Here is a 27500-nt window from a genome sequence, read left to right on the forward strand (position 1 = left end):
AACAGTAGAGGAATGTGGATTTGACATATTTATGCTGAAAGGGGTTCCAGACTTAATCGGGCTTATTCAGTTATACAAATGCTTTTAATTTGACGAGAAATTGTATGTGATCTTCTTTTACATCCCCGCCCCACCACTGTCAACCCTGCGCATATCAGTGAAGAGGTTAAAAGATAAGAGAGAAAAGGAAAGAAAAAAGGGAGAAAACAAGAAAAGAAGAAAAGAAAAAAAAACAGAAAGAAGGACGGAAAAGAGGAAGAAGGAAAAGGGGGAAAACCATAAATGATTTCTTGGTGGCGATTTTAAGGCATTTTCACCTTCCTATTCGTCCCCTATTCTCGTCCACTCCCCCTGCCTTAATTCCATCTCTCACTGTAGTTTTTTTTTTACTTATTTACTACACGAAACTTTGGCCTTCGGGACAAGATCAAAGTGTAGTGTCTGTTCCGGCAGATGCTGCAAGCAGAGACCAGATGTGGGGGCAACCCTACATACCTGACCTTTAACCAGCTCCCATTTCCCACCTCTCGGGAGCTGGTCCCCTTTTTCCCTTCCCCCTCCCTTCACTCCTCACATTAAAAATTGGCCTTGTGCCTAATTTGCTCGGTGGGGGAGCAAATAAATACCATCTGTTCTTCAGATGCTGCACTTCTATTTCTTGTTCTCTTTCGGTGGAGGAGAAATCCTTCACGACTGAGACAATTTTTATTTTCGTACCTTTTCTCCACGTTAAAAAAACGACCCTAGTGTCTAACTCTGTCCCGTGGGGAGGCATAGTAAATAGGTACTACACGAAGCTTTGAAAGTTGTATAGCAATAATAATAATAATAATAATAATAATAATAATAATAATAATAATAGAATATAAAAATGTGTATAATTTATTTATCTCAATGCTTAGATATAATCATCTACTCTGTGATAAGGATAATTAAAAATAGAAGGTAATGGGAGATAAACATGTTGGTGACTGTGATATTTATGATAATTGATGATTTTAATTATAATTATAGCCATTAATAATTTTAACAATAGTGGGAAGAAAGTGTTTAAAGTAAAATTAAAAAATTAAAATGTAAACAACAATGGATTTAAAAAATAGAAGATAAGGTTTAAAGAGTAAAGAATAAAATTAGTTAAGATATAAAATAAGTCTAGAAAGTATCCCCGTATATATATATATATATATATATATATATATATATATATATATATATATGTGTGTGTGTGTGTGTGTGTGTGTGTGTGGACATGCACACATATATGGTTTTTATTCATTTGGTGTAGATTGAAATAAAAATATTTGAGAGGTAGTCTTTAAGTTTATGTTATATAACGGTGCATATTCTTTACTCCTTATATTTACTTAATGACTGTGAGAAGTTAAAACTTGTCAGAGTTTAGAGTTAGCGATTTTAAGGTTATGGTTGAGAGTGCTTTAATTTAATTATTGATTCCAAATAATAAGTGTTGTGTAATACTATCATGTAACCGCTCGATAGTTCTGCTTATACAGCCAGTCTTACACTGACATCAAAATTGATATATGATAGAACTATAATTGTGGAGGCAGATTATCTCTGACAATATGTTAGATAATAACACGACAGAAACAGTTAATTATCTATCTATCTATTTACCTGTCTATCTATGTATGTATGTATGTATGTATGTATGTATCTATCTATCTATCTATCTATCTATCTATCTGTCTGTCTGTCTGTCTCTCTGTCTATATAATTATCTATCAATTTAGCGATGAGTGTACAACAGAAATTTGAATGGTGACATGTGATTCTCTCTCTTTGTATATGTATAAATGAGTTACTCCATCTCCCTCCCTCAGTCTGTATTCCTCTCTTTCTGTTTTTTTCTCCCCATCATTTCTCTCTCTCTATATATATATAATATATAATATATATATATATATTTGTGTGTGTGTGTGTTATGAAAAGGGACAGACCTCAGTAAGTAAGAAAGCAAAACTAGATAAGTTTGAAAATGATATTAGGAAAATGCTAGAATCGAACCCAGTAGGCAAGCGTTAAAAGATAATAGATATTGGCATCCTAGGAATGCAGAACAGTTGGCATTGTTCTCGTAAATAACTAAATATTATTTATGTCATAGATAGAGCGATTGCCCATTCTTTTAGGAATAACTGGATATTAAAAATGTCAGTTAAAAGAATGGACGATCACAAAGTTGAAAATGTTATCTAACAAAATAGATTAAATGATACAATTTAAGTTACGGACTTCTTTTGTTTATGAGATGTGTTAGATACATGTGCAAAGGGCACGGGTAATTGAAACGTGGTAAAGTCACGTTGGTTGACTACACCTTTGACGTCATAAGGAAAGGAGATTCTCAATATATTGAGACAGGGTTCGAAGTTGGAGAAAACACAGTCACAGTCGCAGACGAGAGTCGGACAGTGACTTAGTGAGAGCTAATGCCCTTAGAAGCGAAGGGGTGATAGAGAGGACATGTAGCCATACAAGCTTGAATTCTTGAGTCATCAATCGGCCGGCTGATGAATAAAGAATCACCATCTATATTTTGTAACTGTTTGTCTTCGTGTCGTCATTACAACTGAAAGGTAAATGTGTTTTGTCTCTCATCTATGTAAACGAACATTTGTATAAATCCTCCAAGTATTAATTGTCTGTTCCATCCTCCATCATCAGTAAAAGAACTGAATTACACATTCCTTCAATAATGAATTTGCAGAGATGTCCTTGGCCTGACGAAGCGATTCCCTTACTGGGTTTTCGCTGAAACATGTATGCTTATGTGTAGCCATTTGTTTGTATACTAAATTCACTTATATATATATATATATATATATATATATATATGTTGTGTAGCGGGGGGGGGGTCATATTGAAGACGTGTTGAATAGCCGAGGTACATATTGGCGACACATAACGGGGGACTCTAAACATAGAGATGATAATTACATTTATATCTGAGAGAGGCATTTATAAGAGAGCTGCAAGAGATGAAAAACTTCTGTAAAAAAAAGAAAAAAGTGTACTTTCAATTTTGTTAAAAAAGTTTTCTTACGGTAAAAAAAGCAAAAACACAACAATCGAATCTTAATCGGACCTTAATCGCGTTTTTTTTCAAGTTAAATTAAACTTTCACAATATCGTTTTTATATAATTTCACGATATCTTTTTTGTAATAATAAATTGTAAATAAAAACATTTTTTAAATAATAGATTGTTAGTTGAAAGCACGGAATAGTTACAAAACACCCTCCCCTCTTGATAATAAGAATGGCTGAAAAAAAAACCCAAGTAAAAATAAAAAAAGATACTTCAGCACGTTACCAAAATGCATATGTACCGTGAATTTTCTTCGAAAAAAAAACTGTACTTTCACCTAAGAATTTATAGTTTAAATAATAAATAAAATTCATATTTTCTTATTTTTTTTTTTTTACATAGGCATCACCACATTATCAAGGCCAAGAGGCCACTCAAGGATAAGGGTTAAAGAGTGTACAGAAGAAATTGGACATTATAGTAATCATTAGTAATGAAAATTTGGTAAAGTTGATAACTTATATGGAACGGCTCATCAAGAACTTATTTACGTTAGACTTGAAGACAGCCGAAAAGCAGGAAAACGGAAGACAATTCCACAGGCGTGCAGTTCTAAGAAAAAAGCTTTGTTCATGGAATCTACGTTTAGGTTCAGGCACAGATAAAGAGTGGGGGGAATTATTGATAGTGTTTACAGCTAGACGAGTGTTTCTTGTGAAAGTTTGGCGAGGGGGGACCATAGATTGAAGCTCATTCGAACACTTTCCATGAAAATAACGATACATCAGAGACAAACTCGCAACATCTCTTCTGTGAGATAGAGATTGCAAGGAAGAGAAAAGGACATCTCCTACGAGGCTACGAAGTCTATTTTGAACTCTATATATAGAAACAACCGACAAACAAAAAAACGTGTGCTGTCAATTTTGTTTTACGACAAAGATAGTTTTGTTAAGGTTCTTTGACTTATGTTTCAACTCAAAACGCACCTTCTAGCGAGCAATTTTTTTTTAAATTAAAAAAAAAATTGGGAGATGAATTTAAATTAAAAATAATAGAGGATGTTTTTTTTCACTTATCGATTAGAGTCGTCAAATCGTGGTGGATACATTGAAATAACTACCGGAAGTAAAAACCGAATAGTCCCGCAGAAACGACTTCGAAAAATATTTTTATTTTATTTAATATTTTTATAATTTGATATATTAATTTATTTTAATAACATAAAAACATTCCATGACTCTAAGGAATGTCTGTCTGAAATTTTTAAATTAAATTGGTAATATAGAAATATGGTTTTATTGATAACGAACTAACCAAAAATTACATATATATATGTATGTGTGTGTGTATTTCTGCGGAAATTTTTTTTTTCAATAATATTTCCCCTTTTATCTATATTAATCCTTAATTTATGAAGCTCAATGTAATTAATCAGCATACAAAAAATAGATCTAATTAACAAGGTAATACCTGCGCAACGCCAGCCGCTTGAGAAAGTGAATATAAGAATTTTCTACATTTCTCTACCTATGTCGTACTTGGAATGAATTGTAATATTTTAAAAATAGATACTTCTTAAAATAAGCCCAGCATACCCTTTTTTGACTGCATTTACAATTGAAAGTAATAAGTTTCCAATTTCATATGTCATAAGTAGAAAGCCGGTCTGTTTTTCGGCTTTTAGTCACTGATAGATTCTTTAAAGGACGAAAAATATGTTTTACATTTCATTCATTTATTAATGAAAGTAAAAATAATCCCGTGAAGTGTCGTGTAAGGACAGACACAAGTATACACATAGGTGTATGAACAGACAAAGTGGTTGGATATATCACAGTTCTTCAGTGTAGCTGGAAAGACAAGTACTTCAAGTCAAGATCGAAACTCATTGTTTATATAAACACGGTTTACTACGAAAATGGAACGCATTCATTTATTATAAAGAAAGCTGCATTATCGCTAATGCTAGGTGACGATTTCACATACCACAGTACTTAACCCTAAAACGGGAACATATTACATAGTTTTCAACTGACAGACTGCGACAGCTGTTCGATGGAGCTAGACACGCAAATGCTTCAAGATGAAATCAACTGTGAAATCTGCAATTCTGATTTATTCGAAAATCTTTTCGCTAGGATCAAAGTGTGGTATCTGTTTTGATGCTACATTTTTCTGTCCTCCGTCAGTGAAAGAAACATTCTTCTAGATTGATGCAATTTTTACTTTTGCTCCAATCCAGAGTGACCATTTTTGGGGAGCTGGATTTTCCCCACATTAAGAAAAAAACAAAACAAACACCAGCACTAACCATATATGGGTTGAACCGGCTTCCTCCAAAGGAGGAAGTGTAAGAGAATATGAAATTCACAAGCGATTTCCTGTCGTTTGTATATCCTGATTAGGGGAAATAACGACCTTGGGCTTTTGCAGTTCTTTTAGGGAGGTGTCCTGCATACAGCGCCTGGTATTTAAAAGTGGTCATCCGCTGTATTGTAGTAGGCTCAATGTGGCATAACTTCGGTGATCTAATGGAAACCAGCGTGTTAACGTCATTGTGCCATATATTTTCAACATTAAGCACTGACCTTGTCTCTAATTTTAACTGCATTGAGTGACAAGTAATTAGGAAATACGAAATGTGTAGATATTATTGCACTCTAAGCAATTAATAAGGATATGAGTTTACGTGGTGCATCTGAATGCAAAATAAAATGGTTAGGAACCACTGTTATAGTGTGCATAATTGCATTATTCTTTTGGCTATGTTAAATCAGGGCCGCGTGTCCGACTATCGTCAATAAGATACTCTGCACATTGAAATTCTACTTTGTAACCCAACGCTGTCCGTTTCGAGTTTTGATAGATGAATCGTTCGCTTTATATTGCGCATACTTTGAGAAAGATCTATCATTTTAAAATATAAATATGCATTTTATATGCATATTTATATGCAATACTTAATCAATGGTTGTTATTTATATGCTGCTGTCAAGGAGTGACTAATAATTCCGATCCTAGCAAAGTATTTTTCAAAAGAAAAATGGAAATGTTGATTTTGTAAAACTCGAACTAGATATTGATTCATTGCATGAATAATGAATGATATATATCACGTGTCGTGGTTTACGCTCGTTTATCTTATATATAAATTAAGGTCAGCATTTTTAATTGTTTCATTGGCATCATTTGTTCTCTGTCTTTTAATTGATTGGCTAAATCTTTACTGCTCGTCTGGGTAATCCTAACCATCAAATCCTCAATTTATTTTTCATTTTTCTTCGATGCAAAGTTTTTTTGTCTGACCTGACAGTAAAAGAATAAGCGATACAGATGTTTTTCGCATTATTTAGATTCTTCGGGCTACTGTTCTCATCTTGAGTGCCATTTTCACAACGTCTCGGTCAATGTAACCTCCGACCTTCTTCAGGTGTATCTTGTTAAACTCGGGAATCCGAATAATACGATACACCTGTAGAAGGTCGGGGATTACATCAACCCAAACGTTGTGAAAAATGACACTCAAGATGTGAACAGTAGTCCGAAGAATCCAAATAATACGAAAAAGCAATCATCTAAAAAAAAAAAAATTCAGAAACAGATGTTTTTTTTTCATAGTTAAATGTATTCACTAATAAACAAAATAATCTTGGACTCCAGCGATTAACACGCCTATCCTTCCTTAGTAGGGATGATGGAGCGAAAAACCTGTTCCGTTTTCCGTCTGCCTGCTTCCCTCCGGACTACAACTTGGATGTCTTCAAGTCTAATGTTAACAAATTCCTAATGAACCGCCCCCTTAAGTAAACACTCCATCAAATCTCCACACTAACGTAATGTACTTGCAATAACCCTTATCCCTGAGTGGCTTCCGGGCCTTGATAAGTGGTGATCACTGTGTAAAAAAAAAAAAAAAAAATCTACTCATGTTGATTGAATAAAGAGTTCAGTCCAAAATTCCGTATGGGTTCTCGTATTCAGCATAACAGATAGATACATAATAAAGTATGAAATTATAATTATAACAATTAAGCCTACCATAATCATACGTTACGACCAAACTCTACGCATGTATTAATCATTATTGAAGTAAATACTGAAAAGATTATGCGATGGACTGGTTTTTACTGCAGGTTTTATTTTCAAATCAACCAGAAACCCAAGCTATTTTAGAATAAAAGAAAATTTTTTATTTATACTCCAAATTTACCCTCGCTCTTGCGAATCATGAACAGTTTAATAAAGCGCAAATTCAATTTGAAAAGAATGTTAATATTTGCATATAACGGTAATATATACATACGTAATAGCCGTGCCCTCTCATAAACAAGTACGACCATCGTTCGATAATAGATAAAGTCTCATCGGTGACGCGTACAAATGTGATTTTTCAGCCCAGTTAATGACACTGCAAATATTAGTTGTTACTGCATCGACAGCAACACCGGGCAACACGTCTTCGTGAAAGTTTGTGTGGCTTTTCAGTTCGACTACTAAACTACACTTCTTCACACAAGCATGACACGTGTCAACAAGACCGGAGCCAGTTGTACTGATTTTAATTAGCCTCTGTACTAGTTGCACTGATTTTAATTTGCAGAGCCAAGTATGTAGTATCCATCTATATAGACAAGCGGGTTATATATATATATATATATAATTATTTTTTTTACTATAATAATTATTAAATACCTACAGACACTAGTGTTTCATCCTTTCGGGAATCTTCAGTGCAGGGTGTCACGATTAACACCAGTCGAACGATTCGAACCCCGCATCACGAGACATCTCTGTCTCGATTAGCGAAGACCTAATCCATTCGGCTACCATTAACCGCGTGAAATAACGTCGAATTTAAATTTTTTTAATTTTAAATGTTCATTTACGTCAGTCAGAGAGTGATCTAATCGTTGTACGATGATCTATGCATAAGAGCTAAGTTGACCGACTTTAATTCAACTTAAAGTGCTCAACGATAAGAAACGAATTTCTTAAAGGGGCTGTTATAATAATTTTTTTTATTATAATAATTATTAAATACCTACAGACACTAGTGTTTCATCCTTTCGGGACTCTTCAGTGCAGGGTGTTACGATTATATATATATATATATATATATATATATATATATATATATATATATATATATATATTTATATATTTATATATATATAAACTGCATCAATTGCTTTATTGCAGATTAGTAAAATATTTCTCTAAATATACGTCACAAAAAAATAATAATTGTGCAATCAAATGACTGCTTTAAGGTTAGTTATTTCCCAAAATTTTATTCAAAGTCATGCGATATTCACAAATTTATAACCTTCCACTGTTCATCGCTTTATTGCAGGTCTCTCAAAATATTGTATTAGGGCAAAAATACAATTTCTAATCATAAAATTTTTACTCTTTATTATATTTTTTCGTTAAAGAATAATAAACAAAAGCACATCCTTGGTGCTAAGCCTAAAATAAATGAATTATTTATCGCCATATCCACCATTTTTAAATAACTTTAAACAACATTTTGTCCACCGAAGAAGTCAATTGTTTGATCTTAAAAGGAGTTATGGTTCTGACGACATCAACTACTTTCCTCCACAGGACATCCTTTGAAGTAAGTTGCTCTCCTCCCTCATAAGCACCTCTTTTTAATAATGACCAGAGATGTTCAATGGAGTTAAGATCCGGAGAATCCGGTGGCCAGCCCATGAGGGTTTATGTAAAGAAGCCCATAGTTTCAAGGAAGGCTGCAGTCGCCCTAGCAGAATGGGATGGTGCATTGTCATGCATAAAAAAATCATCTGAACGTGACCTGACAATGGTAGGTCATCTAGCCATGGTGACAAATGTTTATCCAAAAAGGCAGTGTACGTATTGCTGGTAAGTTTTACACCCTCTGGAATTCGTAATGATCCAACCAACGATTCCCGCCCAAGGATTTCCGCCCAAAACATGATGCCTCCACCTCCTTGTTGGCGATGAACTCTGTTGGAGTTCTGTTGGAGTTCCAAACTTTGGCCCATCCATCAGGATCGTCAAGAGTAGCACAGGTCTTATCTATAAATAGGACACGTTGGAAATCCATTTTTATGTAATTCTGTGCCCAAGCCATTCGTTTTTCCCTATGTTGTTTGCTCAATGGAGGCCTTGGAATAGTTTGGATGTTCCTTGCCATCTCATTCAACACATTACATCGGGCCTGCCTGGATCTTGGAATGATTCCAGCTCTTGCAAAAATAGAAGCATTGACAGACTATGGATACCCGCGCGTGCAATGTTTGTGGCAGGAGATGCGCAAACTCCAACCACACCTCTCCTGATTAGACATTTCAAAATCCAAGTGGCAAGTAAAGTGTCTGCATAGGACGACTGCAAAACAAATACCGAGATAAACGGAAAGCCCATACAGCGCCTAGAATTCCCAAATAGTCACCCATCTGGTACTAGCCAGGCTTACGAGAACCGGTGTGCCAACGTGATTATGCCATATATATATATATATATATATATATATATATATATATATATATATATATATATATATATATATATATATATATATATATATTTAGTAGAGTTTAGTTTCCTAGAAGTACATCCAATGAAACAACATGTGTCTACCAAAGAGTGCTCAATGAGTGAACAGAGCAGGTATATTAAATTTATTTATACAAACTTTAATGGCTACATATGTGCATACATGTTTCTGTAATCACCCGCGTTGGGGGATTACGTCTTCAGGCCAAGAATTACCGTCGAGGTGATTACAGAAACATGTATGCACATATGTAGCCATTCGTCGAGGTGATTACAGAAACATGTATGCACATATGTAGCCATTAATGTTTGTATAAATAAATTTCATATACCTGCTCTGTTCACTCATGGAGCACTCTTTGGTAGACACATGTTGTTTCATTGGATGTACTTCTAGGAAACTAAACTCTACTGGCTATATATATATATATATATATATATATATATATATATATATATATATATATATATATGTATGTATAAAGTACCCCAAGTTTAATAAAAACGTATGAATGCCATATCGCAGCCGTACATTATCGATAGTCATAGAGAATATTCAACATGAAGTCGCAATAATACCACATAAAGAACACCTCTCTCCCTAACTCGTTTATATATATATATATATATATATATATATATATATGTATATATATATATATATTTATATATATATATATATATATTAAATTTATTTATACAAACATTAATGGCTACATATGTGCATACATGTTTCTGTAATCACCCGCGTTGGGGGACTACGTCTTCAGGCCAAGTGTTTTCGACGGGAATTCTTGGCCTGAAGACGTAATCCCCCAACGCGGGTGATTACAGAAACATGTATGCACATATATAGCCATTAATGTTGTATAAATAAATTTAATATATATATATATATATATATATATATATATATATATATATATATATATATATATGTGTGTGTATATACTAGCAAATGTACCCGTCGTTGACTGGGCTCAAAAACAGCCTACAGAAAATGGACTCTGATTTATGAAAGTATGATAGGTTATGAAAAGGAAGGGTTGTAAATTTGGGTTGAATTTGGGGGTATCAAAACCAAAGCAAAATATAATGAAAATAAAAATAAAATAGATAAACCCCATAATTTATTATACCATACCTGTTCACACTGAAACACTTATCACAATATTATGTGGATCTATATTAAAAAACCTTGTTAAACTTTGTGACATATTTCCATTCTATGGAGGGCAGACGCGAACGAACACCCCATAATTTTATTATACCATATTTCTTCAAACTGAAACATAATTATCAAAGTATACTTACGCAGATAGGTATGAAAAGTCTTTATCAAAGTGTGTGTTTATTTCCATTCTGTGGAGGCCAGGCGAACGCAGACTCCACAATTTTATTATACCATCCCTATTTAAGTTAAAACATACTTATCAAAGTATTATTATGTACATCTATATCAAAAACACTTGTAAACGTTTTTTTTTTTTAAATTTAAAAATTTTTTATTTCCATACTTTGTGGATCAGGCGCGAATGAAGACCCGACAATTTTTATGAACAACCAGATCAAACATACCCACTCCTGTGTCTCGATACATCTATCATTATATGTAATCAGTTTTTTAAAATAGTCAACCATATAGGAGCCTATTCGTGACCACACACACACACACACACACACACACACACACACACACACACACACACACACACACACACACACACACACACACACACATTCAGATTTATATTATATATATATATATATATATATATATATATTTTTTTTTATTGAGCACTATCTAACAACCTCGTTGAATTCATTAGTCCATTACTTTTGAATATAAAAAAACCCGAGTATATATATATATATATATATATATATATATAAGCGAGATACGACACATACAAAAGATCAGGTGAAATATCGTGATAGATGTTACTTTGAGGTAATACTTTCAGGGTATCCTAGCCGAAAAGGTAAAACTCAATATTTAAAAATAGAGCAATATATAAGTTTGTGGTTAAAGTTAAATTCTGAAAATCCAAATATAAACACATATATTCGAATTACGAATTTATTGTTTGACACAAATTTTGCTAACAGCATTTTACTTTAATTTCCTATGATATGAGCCAATATTGAAAATCCATGGATTAAGGAAATTAACATAACTCTCCTCTATTCCTTGTGTCAAACAATAAATTCTTAATTCGAATATATGTGTTTATATTTTGATTTTCATAGTTTAACTTTAACCACTATATATATATATATATATATATATATATATATATATATATATATATATATATATATATATATATATAACAGGGCGGAAAATATTCAGAAATTGACATAATTATATGGCTGTTTCTGCGCTACAAAACAGATGCTGTCAAGAATTGAACATTTTAACATGCTGATAGAAATAAACGGTAAGGTTTACAACATCTTGGAATCTGAAATATAAGTCTTTTTCATTTATATATATCCTATATAATAAAAAAAAACTGAATAAATCCCCCTCTGGACTACAGTAGGTTTGCAACAACATATGTCACATACAAATCCAATATATATATGCCATTATTTTATCAAGCTTACGACATCATGTCTAACATATTTACTCGTGATAATAAAATGCTACATTGCATCCGATTAGCAACACTACAACAATCGCAACATGTACAGAGGAAGAAATTCCTATTTTTCTCTCTCCATATTTAGTGCTCTCACCGCTACTAGTTGACATCGGGACAAATTCTAAATTTTCCAACGATATTGTGCTCGCATTTTTATTAACTGGTTAATACATAACATAGCATAATCTTTCCATTTTCAATTCACAAATTATAAAGTCTCCCGGCCATTCTGATTGGCTGACCTCTTATCATTCTTATACTCCGGATTAACTGTATTCACTCAGAAACGAGCAATAATCTACCATCTATGGTGTTTCAATGACACCTATCTTTCCCCTCTGAGTAAATTTCTGCGTCCTTTTTTATTTCCTCTCTCTCTCTCTCTCTCTCTCTCTCTCTCTCTATATATATATATATATATGTATATATAATACTTTATAAAATATATATGGCGATTAAGCTACACTGAATATTCTGCGTTTCATCCACTTTAAGATTTTTAACGCGGAATATTCAGTGTAGCTTAATCGCCATGTATATTTTATAAATTACTAACTAGGTCTACCTAGGTATTGAGCACTTTTAATGTAAATACTTAAAGTTTACGCATAAATTTATACTTTTGTATATTAATTTTATGTGAGTAAATGAAGTAGTTATATATTCTTCCTAACTCTCTCTCTCTCTCTCTTACTCTCTCTCACACACTCTCTTTCGCTCACTTATGTATACGTGTGTTCGTTTTACAATGCGATTCGATACGATGAATTGCTACAACAACAACAACAACAACAACAACAACAACAACAACAACAACAACAATAACAACAACAGCAGCAACAGAAATCATTTACATTCAGCATTTATTTACGTATTCACAGATTATCGTGAAACAACTATTTTCTTTATTAGTTAATTTAAGGATATTTAAAAAAAAAACCAAGTGGAGTCATCCATACCGGGGAATGTCGATGGGGTTGTTCGGGCAATTTTTATTAGACCAGTGTGCTTCTCCTTTAGAGGCGCTGGTTTGACCACTCCACATACATTCAATTCTGCCAAGCCTAAGCTTGTTTCCTTCAATAATTACAAGAAACTTTCTCTACCACCAATAGCAATGGCCAAAGGGAATTACGTAAAAGTACTTCTTTTAAACTCCTCGGCCTAACATTCGCAGGGAACATGAGTTGGATCAGATACATTGAAAGCATTGCCAGAGTCGATGCGAGGAATGTGGGCTCTCTCTACCATGCTAGAAAGCTAATTACGCCCGAAAGTATCCTGTACCTCTATAAGGCCCCCATTTGGCCATGTATGAAGTATTGTTGTCACATTTGGGCTGGTGCATCTGCTACTAGTCTCTTACTCCTGGACAGGGTTCAAAAGAAGGTTACATCTAAGCTCCAGACTCTGTCCTATCAACGAAATATTGCATCCCTCTGCCTGTTCTACAAGTATTCGTAAATACCCCCGACAAACACGACAAGCAGCTAAATCCCACCCCTATGTGTAAGAAAGCCTTCTGCTCCAATAGTTTCTTCCCAGAACTGCTTGACTTTGGAACTCCCTTCCAGGATTATGCGTTCCCAATTGTACTGACATGCAGAAGTTCAAGTGTAATGTGAACAGACATCTTGCTGCTCATATTCCTTCATAAATGTTGTGGAAACGCCCACTAATTAGCATACGTGGGTGAATAAGATATAGATAAAGGTATCAAGTCAGCAAGACCGGAGAATGTGTTCGAACGCCGGATAGGCAAGACGCATGTGCCAGTTGTTCCATGAAAGACTTTAACACGCCCTCTGTCGGACAATCTTCCAACTGCAGTACAACTGCACCTTTGTAAATATGTATTTTATTTTCGTCTCAATATATTTGTTTTACCTTTACTTTCTGCGTTCGTGTTGTTATTGATGCAGACACAACAATAAATATCCCTGCAATATGTCCCCGATAGTAGCCCCCTACTTCAAAGTGGCGCTGTGCCTTATTTGGGGTGAAAATTGAATTTAAAAAACATCTTTTACTCTTCATTTTGCTGGTGGTATTAATCGCAAGCGTTGGACCCTGTCTAAATATATTTTAAGTTATTTTTTTTTATCAGCAATACATTTCCACAATGTCAATGCCGGATGAATACTGTATACTTATATATAGCTTTGATTTTTTTTTGTGTGTGTGTGTGTAATGTTCTCTTTATGCTTTGTTGTGTCATTTGATATTCAATAATTTTGATAAATGTTCCATACATCCTGTTCTTAACATCTTCAAATATTTATAGAGTAATTAATTCTTTAGACATATAGTTTATAAATATATAGCATATAAACGGTAGGTTAAAAATAATAGGTGGAGCTCTGACATCTACGACGACTCCCAGTGTGTATTGTCCAGTGTGTGTTGAAAACGTGTGTAACGAAAAGGCGTGATTTGAAATTACCGTAGGCTAAACAATTTGAACTCTAGCACCGGATACAGTTACATGTCATGCTTAAGATTGGATTGAAATAGCTTGATCAATAATTGATGAAGTTAGGAATATGTTAAAAAAAAAAAAACGAAGGAAGAAAACAAAGAGAAAGGATGGGAAGAGATGGATTTCGAGGAAGGGTTAAATTGGCCAAGTGTGTAGGCGGTTTGTTTCCTTGTTCTATTTTCAAACTAAACTGTTTTTCTTCCTAAAAATCTATTTAATTTGTCCCACAGAGAAGCAGTCTTTAATAAACAAATAGAGAGTTATGTCCCCTTTTTCTGAAATATTATTTTTTGTTTTAAGCAAAGGATTGGTTAGTTGTTTTTGTTTTACGGCATATCAACCCTTTTTAGGTCATTTAATGCCGAATCCAGTGATTGTGAAGAAAAGGTTTTTAATAGAATATGTATATATTTTTTCCAGTCAGTTTCTATTCAACCCATAGTTGGGACCCTAACAGGCACTACCACACCGGGTCTGAGTGGACCTGGGAGCAATGGCAATTAAGGGGTGACTCCACACTCCCCAAAGCCCGCAAGCTGGGGCCTCACCACTGGATATAGTTTAAGGTCATATCCAGGACCTCAAACAAAGGGAATTAAGTCTGTAATAAACGAACACAGAGTCAACACCTTTGTTAAAAATGACGGCTATAAAAATAAATCCGAAGTAGAAAGTATTAAGCAGAATTACAATTTATTTCTTCTTAACAACATGGTTCAATGTTCGAAAAAAGCAAACGGATATTCAGAATCAAATATTAATTAGTAAGAATCAGGCATGATGATGGCGAAAATCGACAAACTGACCGAGAAGAAAATAAGATATAATCATTTTATTAATATCTTCGATTTCGATATAAAAAAAAAAGATTATACGAAAAATATAAAAAAGAATAATATAACAAAGTATCTTCGTTGTATTCAATAATGTTTGCTTGAATGAAAAAAATGCTGCCTAAATATATTAATTTCAAAAATATATTTGATTGGATTATTTAATGTCTAAACACAACACCTATTATACATGATTCATTAGTATATTCGATTAACCGAAGACAAAATACAATTTTGTCTATAGCAGGGATGGTGGTGATGATGGCGTGATGGATGACATCCCATAATTTTCAACGATATTCTTGTGTACGTGATACGCTGAGACACAAATTCTTCGACTTTTTTTTTTAAAAAGAAATATTTATACACATACCGACGAGTAACGGTGGCTAAACGGTTAATGACACACACTGGAAATCTAAGTGTACCGAGTTCGAATTCAGTTTCTTCTACAGAAACACTTTCATCCCACACTTGACCTTGGGTCTAAGTTAGTGGATAAGAGGTGAATAAAATAAAGACTGCTTTCAAACAGTCGATTACCCTTGTAAGTGTTCCAGTTCGGAGTTCGATAGTGAAGCAAGTGTTGCGCCATCACCAACAGTACTTTTCCTGAATCAAGATGATTCCACTCCAGTTCTACATAGTTCAATACAAATAATGACTACAGACACTAGTGTTTCATCCTTTCGGGAATCTACAGTGCTAAGTGTCACGATTAACACTAGTCGATAGATTCGAACCGGCGACACAAGTCATCTCTGGTTTGATTAGCAAGGAACATACCCATTCGACTACCGTTAACCGTTTGAAATAACGTTGAAATTAAACATTTTATTTTAAGTCAGAGTGATCTAATCATTATGAGCTATGCATCAGAGCTAAATTGACTAACTTAATTCAACTGAAAGTGCTCAACGATAAGAAACGAGTTTCTTAAAGAGGCTGACATTTCCACAATCAATCAACACCACAACTCAACAGCTTTGAAAGCTAACATATATATATATATATATATATATATATATATATATATATATATATATATATATGTGTGTGTGTGTGTGTGTGTGTGTGTGTGTGTGTTACAAAAGATCAGAACAACAAACCAAGAACGGGACAAAAAATATTATTGGCTCACAAGGAGCTTTCATATAGGTCATAAAGGATATCCCCTTGAAAACAGCGTGTCGTGTTCTCTGGAAGCTTTGTCTCCCCAGTTTTCCAGTGCTCTCCACCTCTTCTGATAATATTTGCAAATGAATTTACATTATCGCAACAGCCGCCTACCGTCGATCTCTCGCTAACAGCGGCCATTGATCTCCACTGGAATTCGAGTGTCAATAAGCCTGCCCAAGGTCCCAGTTCTCTTCGCACTTGTCCAGCAGAAATCTGGTCAGTGCTCTCTCCTCGGTCTTTCCATCCTCCTTGGCCTTTCTCGGCTATTTGACATCATTCTTTTGTAGGGGGCGGTGATTGGGTAATGGGAGAGAATGATGGTGGGGATGGGTGAGGAATAGAGAACTTATAGATATGCATCTTCTATGTTCTTGGTTTCCTGTAACGCTTCTTCATGTTTTGTCTCTGCAGCAGTTTGGCTGGTCCTCACATGTGGCTCATGTGTATTAGTCTCTGCATTCAAGGGTTTTCCTTGATATTTCAGCTGTTTTCATTATTGTTATTCGTTGTATCTTTCCAGCCATTCCTCTGATTCCAATTTCTTCCATTCTTTTTTCAAAGTTTTTCGGAATTGTTCCTAGTGCTCCTACTATTATAGGTACTATCTTGATTTTATTATCATCTATAACCCTTTCAGTTCTCTGGCTTGCTCTGTGTATTTGTTCCGTTTCTCCTTTTCTTTTATATTTATCCTGTGGTCAGCTGGAACAGCAAAGTCTACAATTTGACAGGAATTTTTTTTCTTGTCAATTATTACATCCGGTCTTCTTACTTGGCTGGGTTTATATGTTTGTATGTCCATGTCCCAAGATTTTGTGATTCTCCTTTTCAGTTACTGTTGCTGGCTTATGTTTGTACCATTTATCTGCACCTTCGAGATGCAGTTGTTTGCACACTTCCCAATGTACTACTCTTCCCACTTGGTTGTGCCTGTTCTTGTATTCCTTTTGGGTTAGCTTGCTACATTCACTTAGTAGTAGTTTTTTTTGAAGTAACATTTCGTTGACTTCTTTTCTTCAGTAAAATTTACTACGAGTTGATTCTCACACCATTACAACAATAATCACATATCATTATAATGGCATTCCAAAACAAGGCTTCATCAAAGGGAGATAATTCTCATATGCTTGTCTAGGGTTGCCATATTTCGCTAATTTAACTTTTTGTAAAATCAGTTTGCTCTTCAAAAACTCTATTTGGCCTTTTTCAAAGCTAAACATAACGACTAACTAAGAAAAGAACAAACAAGGTTTCCCATAAGTGGGCTCCACGGAGTCCTGGGGCTCCGTGAGTGAGGCTGAAGCGCTCCGGAAACCTTTCTCTTAAAGAGAACCAAATGCTTTTTATACAGAAAAAAATAAATGGCTGCAGATATTTAATTACACTGGTTTACGAAGAAATTTAGGCAAGCACAAAAATACCCGTTTTTACCTAATTTGGGGGTGCTAAATTCAAATTTGAAATCCGTTTTTTCTCATCACCTAGTTTTTTTTAGCTATGCATAAAGGCGTATATGAATTCAGGGTTAATTTCAATATTGTGAGAATTATATGCCTTATTTTTTAGTTAGTATGCACTGGGCTTCACACATCTCTTGTAAACTCTTCTACAATTGACTAACTGCATGGTTTAATGGCAAAGGAACGCGGCTTTCAACTTTGCAGTTCCAATGGTTTGGAGAGAGCAGTAAAACCATGCAGATTATTGTTATTATTGTTTAACTAATAGAACTGTTTTCAATGTATCTTCTAGAAAAAAGATAAAATATCCCAACCTTTGATCTGCTATGATACCTGTTCCCCATTCAGATGATCTTCCTGTACTCACACCTCCAGTAAATAAGGATCTTCTTTTCTCATTAGATGAAGAAATACTTTCAAGGGAGGATTCTGCCGAGTCAATATCTTTGGAAGATATTGAGTCTACATATTCAGGAACAAGTGGCAACAAGCCTCACTGGATCATGCAAGAAGACCTGAATGATTTTGCTCATGAGTTGTATCTGTAAAAACAGTCTTTAACAGTGGAACCTCGTCCAGGAAGATGTAAGGATCACCAGTTTCAGGAATTGGAACTAAGACCTTGCTTCCTGTTTTCGACATTGAAAACAAGTTGTGCTACTGCACAGACATACTTGGCTTGTTTACGTTCCTTGTTTTGCCACATAATCCTTCAGATTGGTATCTTTTCATAGACTCTTCCAAGTGAAGTCTCAATGGTGTTCTTCTGCATAATAGGAATAAATATCCCAGCATTCCCATTTCACACTGTGTCCATTTAAAGGAGTCCTATGACAATATGGAGCTTCTTTTAGAAGCTATTAAGCACAGTGAGTACCAATGGGGTCTGTACGGAGACCTCAAGGTCATTGGTCGTCTTATGGATATGCAAGCAGACCTCACAAAATACTGTTGTTTTCTCTGTCTCTGGGATAGTCGAGCTGTATCCCAGCATTGCAAGCAGAAAGACTAGGGGTCTAGAAGCACTTTTGTTCCTGGCGAACACAGCCTCAAAGAGAATCCTCTGGTTGACACGAATAAGGTGCCTCTTCCTCCTCTTCATATCAAGCTTGGTTTGATGAAGAAATTCATTAAAGCGTTGGATAAAAATGGTGCTGCCTTCCAACACTTGTCTACTATGTTCCCAGGTTTTAGTGCTGCTAAGCTCAAAGAGGTCATCTTTGTCGGACCTCAGATCCGAGAAGTGCTGATTCTGAGTTGCTTCTAAACTTAAAGGAAAGGGACTGATAGCAAGGGAAGCCTGTGTTGAGAAGTTGCTAAAGTCTTATGAGGATATGGAGTGCTGAATGCCACTCAAGATTCATTTTCTCCATTCCCACTTTAACGTCTTCCCGCCAAACCTTGGAACAGTGAGTGATGAGCGTGGAGAAAGATTCCACCAAGACATAACGAAGATGGAGAGCAAATATCAAGGCAAATGGAACCCTGCCATGATGGGAGACTTCTGCTGGATGCTCTTGCATGACATCCCGGAGGTAAAATGCACCAGATCTAAAAAAACACACTTTTGACTGTCTGTGGTATTTTGAATTGTGTAATTGTGTCATCTAACTATATTGATTCAATCAGTGTTCTTTATCTATCCTGATTTATATGTTACTAGCGGGGGTACCCGGCGTTGCCCGAGTGTTTGTTTCCGGGACGGGGGGGGGAGTTTTAAAAAATGTTATGGTAGGTAAGTAGGAAGGATCAAACCCGGAGTCATGAGTAAAAGTAGGAAAATAAAGTGTGAAAAAAAAACATCTGCAACGTTAACAGTTCGGCCACCAAGAAAAGTCCATTCCAGTTGTTTAGGAAAAAAAAAACACTACGGTAGGTCGGCGCGAACGTGAAAATATAATGTGAATTGTCCAGCACGCTAACCACTACGCCACAGAGCACTGCAGCTTAGTTTAGTGATTTTAAATAACTTCACATGAAAGAACTACGAAGCCAAACCGGTGTTCTCTTCTCAACTGTTCCTTGTGAACGATCCCCAAACGGTGTTAAGTGGTGGCAGGGGGAGGAGGAATTTATTAGAGAGAAAATATTTTACCACTTCCATTGATCTTAACCGATTTTGGCTGTGACTTCTCAGCAGAAAAAGTATAGAAATCTAAGATTATCGAGGAATTTGAGAAATAATAAGCCTATAACACACCTCAGATATTGTTCTGCCGTTTGTGCATATTATATTTGCATGAAATATCTTGATTTTTAATCCTATTAAGGTCAAAATCCGACGGGAAAAATGAGTTCATTTTATTTATATAGAGAAGAAGAGATAAGCTGCTGCAACTCTTGAAATGTTCACATATATTCTCTGTTTAGACTAAAATCAGACCATTTCCAATCCAGAAAACTAGAGGGGATAGAGTAAAACTATTTATAAATTTGAATTCAACCCAACATTAACAAAAATCAACTATCCCCATTCTTGCCTCCGACTAAAAAATTATTTTTGTAAACCAGTGTTATTGATATTTTTTTTTTTTACTGGAAAGAGATATGGCGCACAACTACAGATGTAAAGAGTTTCAGGATGGTTCATGAAAAAGAAAATTAAAAAACATACAACAATTTTTGATTAATTAAAAACAAAAAATGGTTGCAAACATTATCATTAGTGTTAAAATTTGAAATTAATGTTTTTCATATTTATTTTAGCAATTATCTTGTTAGCGCTCCGTGAAACACCTTTGTTTTCCTCAGGGACTCTATGTTGTTCTGAAGTTTGGGAAATCCTGATATTGCATACTAATATTGCATTATATATAAAAAAAAAAAACAATTTCAATTGTTCTAATTAACAGTAAATTCTAAACATTTTGTTTAATGTTACATTTCTTACGAAGTGCATGTTTATCAATCTCCTCCTGTGGTTTTTATCTTGTTTTACTGCTTGTGTTTATTTTATACTGTATATATCACTCACGCTTGTCTGTCTGTCTCTCTCTCTTTGTTTTTTAAACAAAGAAAATACAGAATGAGCAGAATAAAACGGATAGGAATAATCCATGATAGACAAAAGGGGATCACCACAGTTGACCCTGTGTTGAAGGGGAAAAAACTAGAAAGCGAGAATGTAATTTGCACGCATCCTTTTTACAGACTGTTATCCTCATCTTTATTATCGTTGTTGTTGTCTTTTCCCCACGTTTCGGCCAACTCATCCTCTGGCCTACTTGGGTAGGATTCAAACCGCTATCTTCCGACAATGCTCACCTAGAACCATAGAGACTCAACGCCTCTATACACTGCCCCGAAGGGTGGATCATTTATGGTCTTATAAATCCAATTGTTTGTGTTTTTATCTGGTTTTCCATTGTCGGGTTAGTATCGAATGGTATTATTATTATTGGCTCACAAGGAGCGTTCACACAGGTCTTTAGAGATCTCTCCCTGAAAACAGCTTGTGGTGTTCCTTGGAGGCTGAGTGACAAAAGTCTCCCCAAGTTTCCTATTATTATTATTATTATTATTATTATTATTATTATTATTATTATTTATTATTATTATTATTATTATTATTATTTATTTATTAATTTATTTATTTTTTATTTATTTTTGTGGATTGTTATCCTTGTCTCTATAACTGCTGCTGTTTCACCAAGTTTCGACCAACTCATCATGTGGCCTTCTTCATGTGATTAACCGTGACATGGTGAAACAAACAAACAAACAAACAAACAAACAAAAAATACTATTCGGTACAGGCCCGACAATGGAAGACCATCTTACCGTTTATTTCTTTCAGCATGTTGAAATAAATAAATGGTAAGTTGTACAACATCTTAGAATTTGGGAAAATAGAGTTTTTGTCATTTATTTGAATATGCTCTGTAGTTATATTTAACATCAAGCTTCATAAATAAAAGTGTTGATATAAATAATTGATGAAATATAATTGAATAAGCATATTCCCCTCCCCACACATATATATGCTACTGTTGTGAGACCGAAACTTACCTGCATCATAGACTCTCCCCAGTACTATATTACGATGTGAGATAGCACTTTCAGGGGGCAGTATCGTAATGCCGTAAAATAAGCAGGAGTGCTAATAATGTGCAGCGCGTACGACTACCCATATTGAACACTACCGGATAGTAAGCTCTGCTTACTCTTCATCCTATCCTTGTAACCTTCTCGGTTAATATATCTTTTTTACATTTTACATTGTTCCCTATTTTCCTTCCGTGGTCCCAACCTTGGGTCCACATCAGTGGTGACAAAAGGATTCAAGAAACGCACTCATGTCTAAACCCCAATAGCTGACCAGTTCCACATCAACAGAACGATTCGAGAATTTGGGTTAGTGTTACTATGCACATAGATTCGAAAAACTGGTAAAGAAAATATATATATAACAAATAAATGTTATCAAAGGCAAGATAAGTTACTCTTCTACCTATCTGGGAAGGTTTTAGTGGTTTTACCCATTTTAAAACGTGTAATTGGTTTGAAAAAGCAAAAGTGCTCGTTGTTAAATACAGTAAGTTTGGGAAAGTGAGTTCAAACTAAAAAATCATACAAAATACTGTAAGAAACTCACTAAATATGTGTTACCATGACATGGCGGACATATATTCGTTGTCTAAAAGAAAAGGGAAACTTTGAGAAGGGGGGTGTTGTGAGACTGAAAGTTACCTGCATTCCAGTAATATATTATGGTGTGAGATAACACTTTTACAAGGCAGTATCGTAATACCGCACAATCAGCAGGAGTCCTAGTAGTGTGCAGCGCGTACGCCTACCCATATTGGACACCACCGGATAGCAAGCCCCGCTTACCCTTTATCCTATCCTTGTAATCTTTTTCGGTTAATATCTCTTTCTTACACCTAATCTGTGTTCCGTGTTTTCCTTCCGTCTTCCCAAGCTTGGGTTCCCATTAATTACCATATATTTTTACAAACTACATATTGAGCACTGTTTAAGTATATACATACAACATATTATATCACTTTAGAATAGTGTATACATGAAGCAAAAAAATTGTAATGTCGGCACCGATTGGCATCACACAAAATAGTTGCGAAGGGTCAAAAAGAATAGAAAAACCAAAAAGAGAAAGCACTAACCAGACCTCCACTGGATAAGTGCAAAAAGGGCTAGGACCTTGAGGAGACTTGTTGCTTTCCAAATTCATGTGAAAACTAATGGTCGTTACTAACTAGAAATCAATAGTAAGCGGCTGTTGCGATAACGCAAATTAATTCGTCAAGGTTAACATAAGAGGAGGAGGAGAGTATTGAAAATCTGGGCAGACTTGTCATCCAGTTCAGTTACGTAACAGGTAAAAATCAGTGTAAGGATATCTCTTGGCTTCTGACGAAGGTTTATAGTATATATAGAAATGTCACACATACATACACGTATATGTGTGTGTATATGTGCGTCTTGGTTTGTAGAATTTAAATTTAAACGACCGATTTTGAAAACGTGACACAGACACACACACACACATAAAGGTTCATCTACATAATGGGTAAAATGCAGACTTTTAAATTTTCAAAGGTCGAAAATCAATTGGACAATTCAAAAAAGGAGGTGTGCCCTCTTTCTTTTTATCTCTTTGCCAACATCGATCATTTTTTTTTCTTTTCTTTATAAGTTAGTTTCAACAGGTGTGGCAAGCTTATTGGCTAGATTTACCGGCGCCCTCGCCCAGCTGTTGCCTTCGGTTTTAGGGCGTGTTGGCGGTGGCCTCAGGTGCGCGCGTGTGCTTTCGAACGGTTGCGACGACGACAACGACGACGACGATGTCGACAGCGGTTCGTGGCTATCGGGACAATCGTGAGGACCGTTGTACGGAGCCCTCGATGTAATCGCTGATCGAACAGGTCGGGAGGATCGCACGGACAACGGACGACCAAAAACCAAATAAAAAAAAAAAAAAAAAAAAAAAGAAGAGGAAGAAAAAACAAAATAACAAACAACAATGAAAAAAAGAAAAAAAAACATCAACCAAAAAATATCGCAATGCAAAACAAAACAAAACAAAAAAGCAAAAAGAAAAACAACAAAAAAAAACAAGAACAAAACAACATAAAACACACAAGCACACAAAAGAGACGCTGAAAAAGATTTGATAGCTATTATATTTCTAAATATAAATATATATATATATATATATATATATATATATATATATACGACAAAACATTCTAGGCGGATATTAACAATTCAAGATCGATTTCGCTAACTCCACAAACGACAAAAATCATATGGAAACATCCCCCGCACAATGACGACATAAAAGAATGAAGAATTGGTCCCTAAAAAGGTGAGTTGTCGATTTCATCAAACATACACATACACTCCAACATATTTATATTATTAATGTTTGGAGTTTATTTCCCACAGTTTTTTTTTGTTAATTCCTTTTCTTAGCCGCAGGTTCGAATCCTGTGCGAGTCTTATTTTCCAGTTGGTGGTATTCTTTGATGATCACGTGCCTCGCGGACCAAATAATCGCTCGTTTGGTAATATTATTCGCGCAAATAATACAACTAAAACAACTTAATACGTCGTACATATTTTTCATTCATTCAAACTAACGATTTTCGCCCGATGAAATGTTAGTTAAAAAGGGTTTAACAGAGTATTCTGTTCATATGAGTCGTGTGTGCTTAGAAATGTTGTTACTCTAAACTAATTATATACTACTACTACTACTACTACTACTACTACTACATTAACGGTAAGTTGATCAACGTTTGTTTCTCTAAGGTCAATTTTCGAAAAGCAAGTCAAACATGCACGCCCCCCCCCATGAGTTATCAGTGAACGAGGCATTAAAAAAATGGCATAAAAAAGTTCAGCAGTGCCCCCCCCCCAGTTAACCCCCAAAGTCCTCAGGGGACGTCAAATCCTTTTGAAAAGGAACAAACGGTGCAGTTTTAGGCCTTAACACATGTAAATTTGAGTTCTGCACCATGCAAAAAAAAAAAAAAAAAAAAAAATAGAAATGACTAAGTCCATCATTTGCCCCCCTCATTTAGCCCCAAAAGTCCCCAAGCCCTTAACATATTTAAATTTAAGTTCAGCACCATGCAAAACTGGTAAATAGACATATACAGAAAATTTTGAACAAATATGGCAAAAAAAAAAAAAAATCCCCAAAATTGAGTGTTTTTATTAGACCTAAAAGATCCCCAGGGGCACATCCAAGAGTTATCGCGAAGTATAGACAAACAAAATTATAAAGAAATCAGTTAGTTACAACTTTTCAGAAAGTTTTATAAAAACCCAAGGCATCAATTTTTCTTTTAATAAGCACAAAATTGTGAATTTTAGCCATTTTAACACGAAAGGCACCCCTAGGGTGGAGGCAACCGGAGTTTTCCCAAAAAATCCGTTCTGTTACTTTTTTTTACTCCTATCATGTTTAATGTTTGTGCCAAATTTGAACAAATTCTAAGGCGTAGTTATTGAGAAAGGTGCAGACGAACGAACGGACAAGGGTTCACTCTCCTTTTGTTGGGGGGGGGGGGATAAAAAAAAAAAATTAATCAGACGGAATACATACTCAATTATTTCTTAATTTTGGGATTGAATTATGTTAGAAAAGAAATCCATTTTAATTGTTATCGTGTTAACTGTAGTCGCGAATTGACATCATCGGTGCTTGTGCATTGTATGACCCGATATTTCCACAAAGTTATTCGGGTTCTCCCGGAAACTGACGTTAATAACCGGAAAAGCCCGATCTCAACGTTAGGAGCGAACGTGCTGTCGGTTTTTTGCTATTATGAATCTAAGCGACTTTTTCATAAATTGAAAGATATAAAAATTTAATTTTAATCGCGCAAGTCAAGTTTAGGATTAGAGTTAAATTTAGGATTGGGGGTTGATTAATATTTGTTTCCTAGCGTTTTAAAAATTGAGGAACGCACGCCCGGCCTTTTCTCGATTATTTCCGTCAGTTGCCAAGCGAGTCCGACCCAAGTTCTTGGAAATCGCGGGTCGTACAATACATTACCACCATATCATCTCATGAAGTGAAGATTAAAAAGAAAATGCTTTCTTGGTAATAGTTTCTTCTATTGAAATCGGAAACTGACAATGTTTATAAAAAGACTAGCCTAGGTTCCCGGCGTTGCCCGGGTGTTTAAGCAAAAAAAAAAAAAAAAAAGTGATAGTAGGTAGGCAGACTCGAACCCGTACCGCGAAGGAGGAAAAGAACGTGAAAAAAATGACGTTTTTGCCGTTGCGCTCGTCGCCAAACCGGAAGTGGCGAAGGTTTAAATTAGTCTATCAAAAAGAAGGAATGAGTTCCGAAAATATCGGCAAAAAAGCGATCCCTTCTTGTAGAAAAGTGCCCAGTTGAGGGTGAAGAGATTAATGCTTTTCGCCAATTTTTCGATATTTATCGTCCGAAGGGCCAAGCTTCAAAACGATATCAAACTCGTGAAAACCCGTCGCCTCTGTCGAAAGTTTAGGCAGACATACAAACATAATACATACATTTAAACAGACAAGTGAGATTTATATTATAGAAGATGAGGATAATGATAAATAAAATAGTAATTCCAGTTTTGCGCAATGCGCTGAACATACATGTGTTTATTCTGTGTAAGACTTCAATTATCATCATTATCATATCGTATAGACCCAAACATTCTGTTGTTAGCATTCGATTTTCTTGTCAGAATTCTTCTAGCGAGACATCAGATACTTACGAGAGGGACCATGAGAAGATTGCCAACATCATAAACGAAAATGATTTTTGTGGAACGAAATGGATTCGAACTTGGAACATCCAGATCATCAGTCCGTATCATTAACCACTAGACCGCCGTCACCTCCCAAATTTTCACCAATTTAAGAGAATAATATACACATGCAGTGATGTCTCTCGTGACATTTCATTTTGTTATTTGGCGTATACGATGAAACTTGCCAGAATTCAATGCGTTTACTACCATGATTACCCATAAGACAGCTTGATATGGGTATCTAAGACGGTCCTTAATTATCAGGTTTGAAACCGACGGTACTGCTGACTTTTCTCATCTAAACTTTATGCAAAAAAAAAAAAAAACAGGAATAATGCGTTCCTATTTTCAGATTTTTCCTTATAATAGAGCACTCTGCTGGAATCCTTAAAAAACAAACTAATCGTATATATATATATATATATATATATATATATATATATATATATATATATATATATATATATATATATGTGTGTGTGTGTGTGTGTGTGTGTGTGTGTGTGTTACAGGAAAAGGGCTGTCACATTTCCATGTAA

The 27500-nt window shown here is 35.0% G+C and overlaps 1 protein-coding gene and 1 long non-coding RNA gene across 7 annotated transcripts in view; one reads left to right on the top strand and one right to left on the bottom strand.

The window, feature by feature from the left end:
- The window catches only part of LOC145252610 (uncharacterized), a 188389-nt gene extending 180867 nt beyond the window's left edge, over positions 1–7522 (bottom strand). The window contains exon 1 of the long non-coding RNA XR_013863633.1: positions 7361–7522. This is a non-coding gene — a long non-coding RNA (uncharacterized LOC145252610). The remainder of the gene's footprint in view (positions 1–7360) is intronic.
- Positions 1–27500, top strand: part of LOC145252609 (uncharacterized) — a 148904-nt gene that overhangs the window by 56335 nt on the left and 65069 nt on the right. Inside the window, exon 1 of one of the 6 annotated variants that reach the window (XM_080112316.1) lies at positions 21807–24527. The exons of the other annotated variants lie outside the window; for them this stretch is intronic. The gene's annotated coding sequence lies outside the window, so the exon portion shown is untranslated. Of the gene's footprint in view, positions 1–21806; positions 24528–27500 lie in introns of those variants that run through there. 6 annotated transcript variants of the gene reach the window in all.

Source organism: Euprymna scolopes, chromosome 29, assembly GCF_053919585.1.
Source record: "Euprymna scolopes isolate OS-2025 chromosome 29, ASM5391958v1, whole genome shotgun sequence".
In the NCBI taxonomy this organism is placed as follows: Eukaryota; Metazoa; Mollusca; class Cephalopoda; order Sepiida; family Sepiolidae; genus Euprymna; species Euprymna scolopes.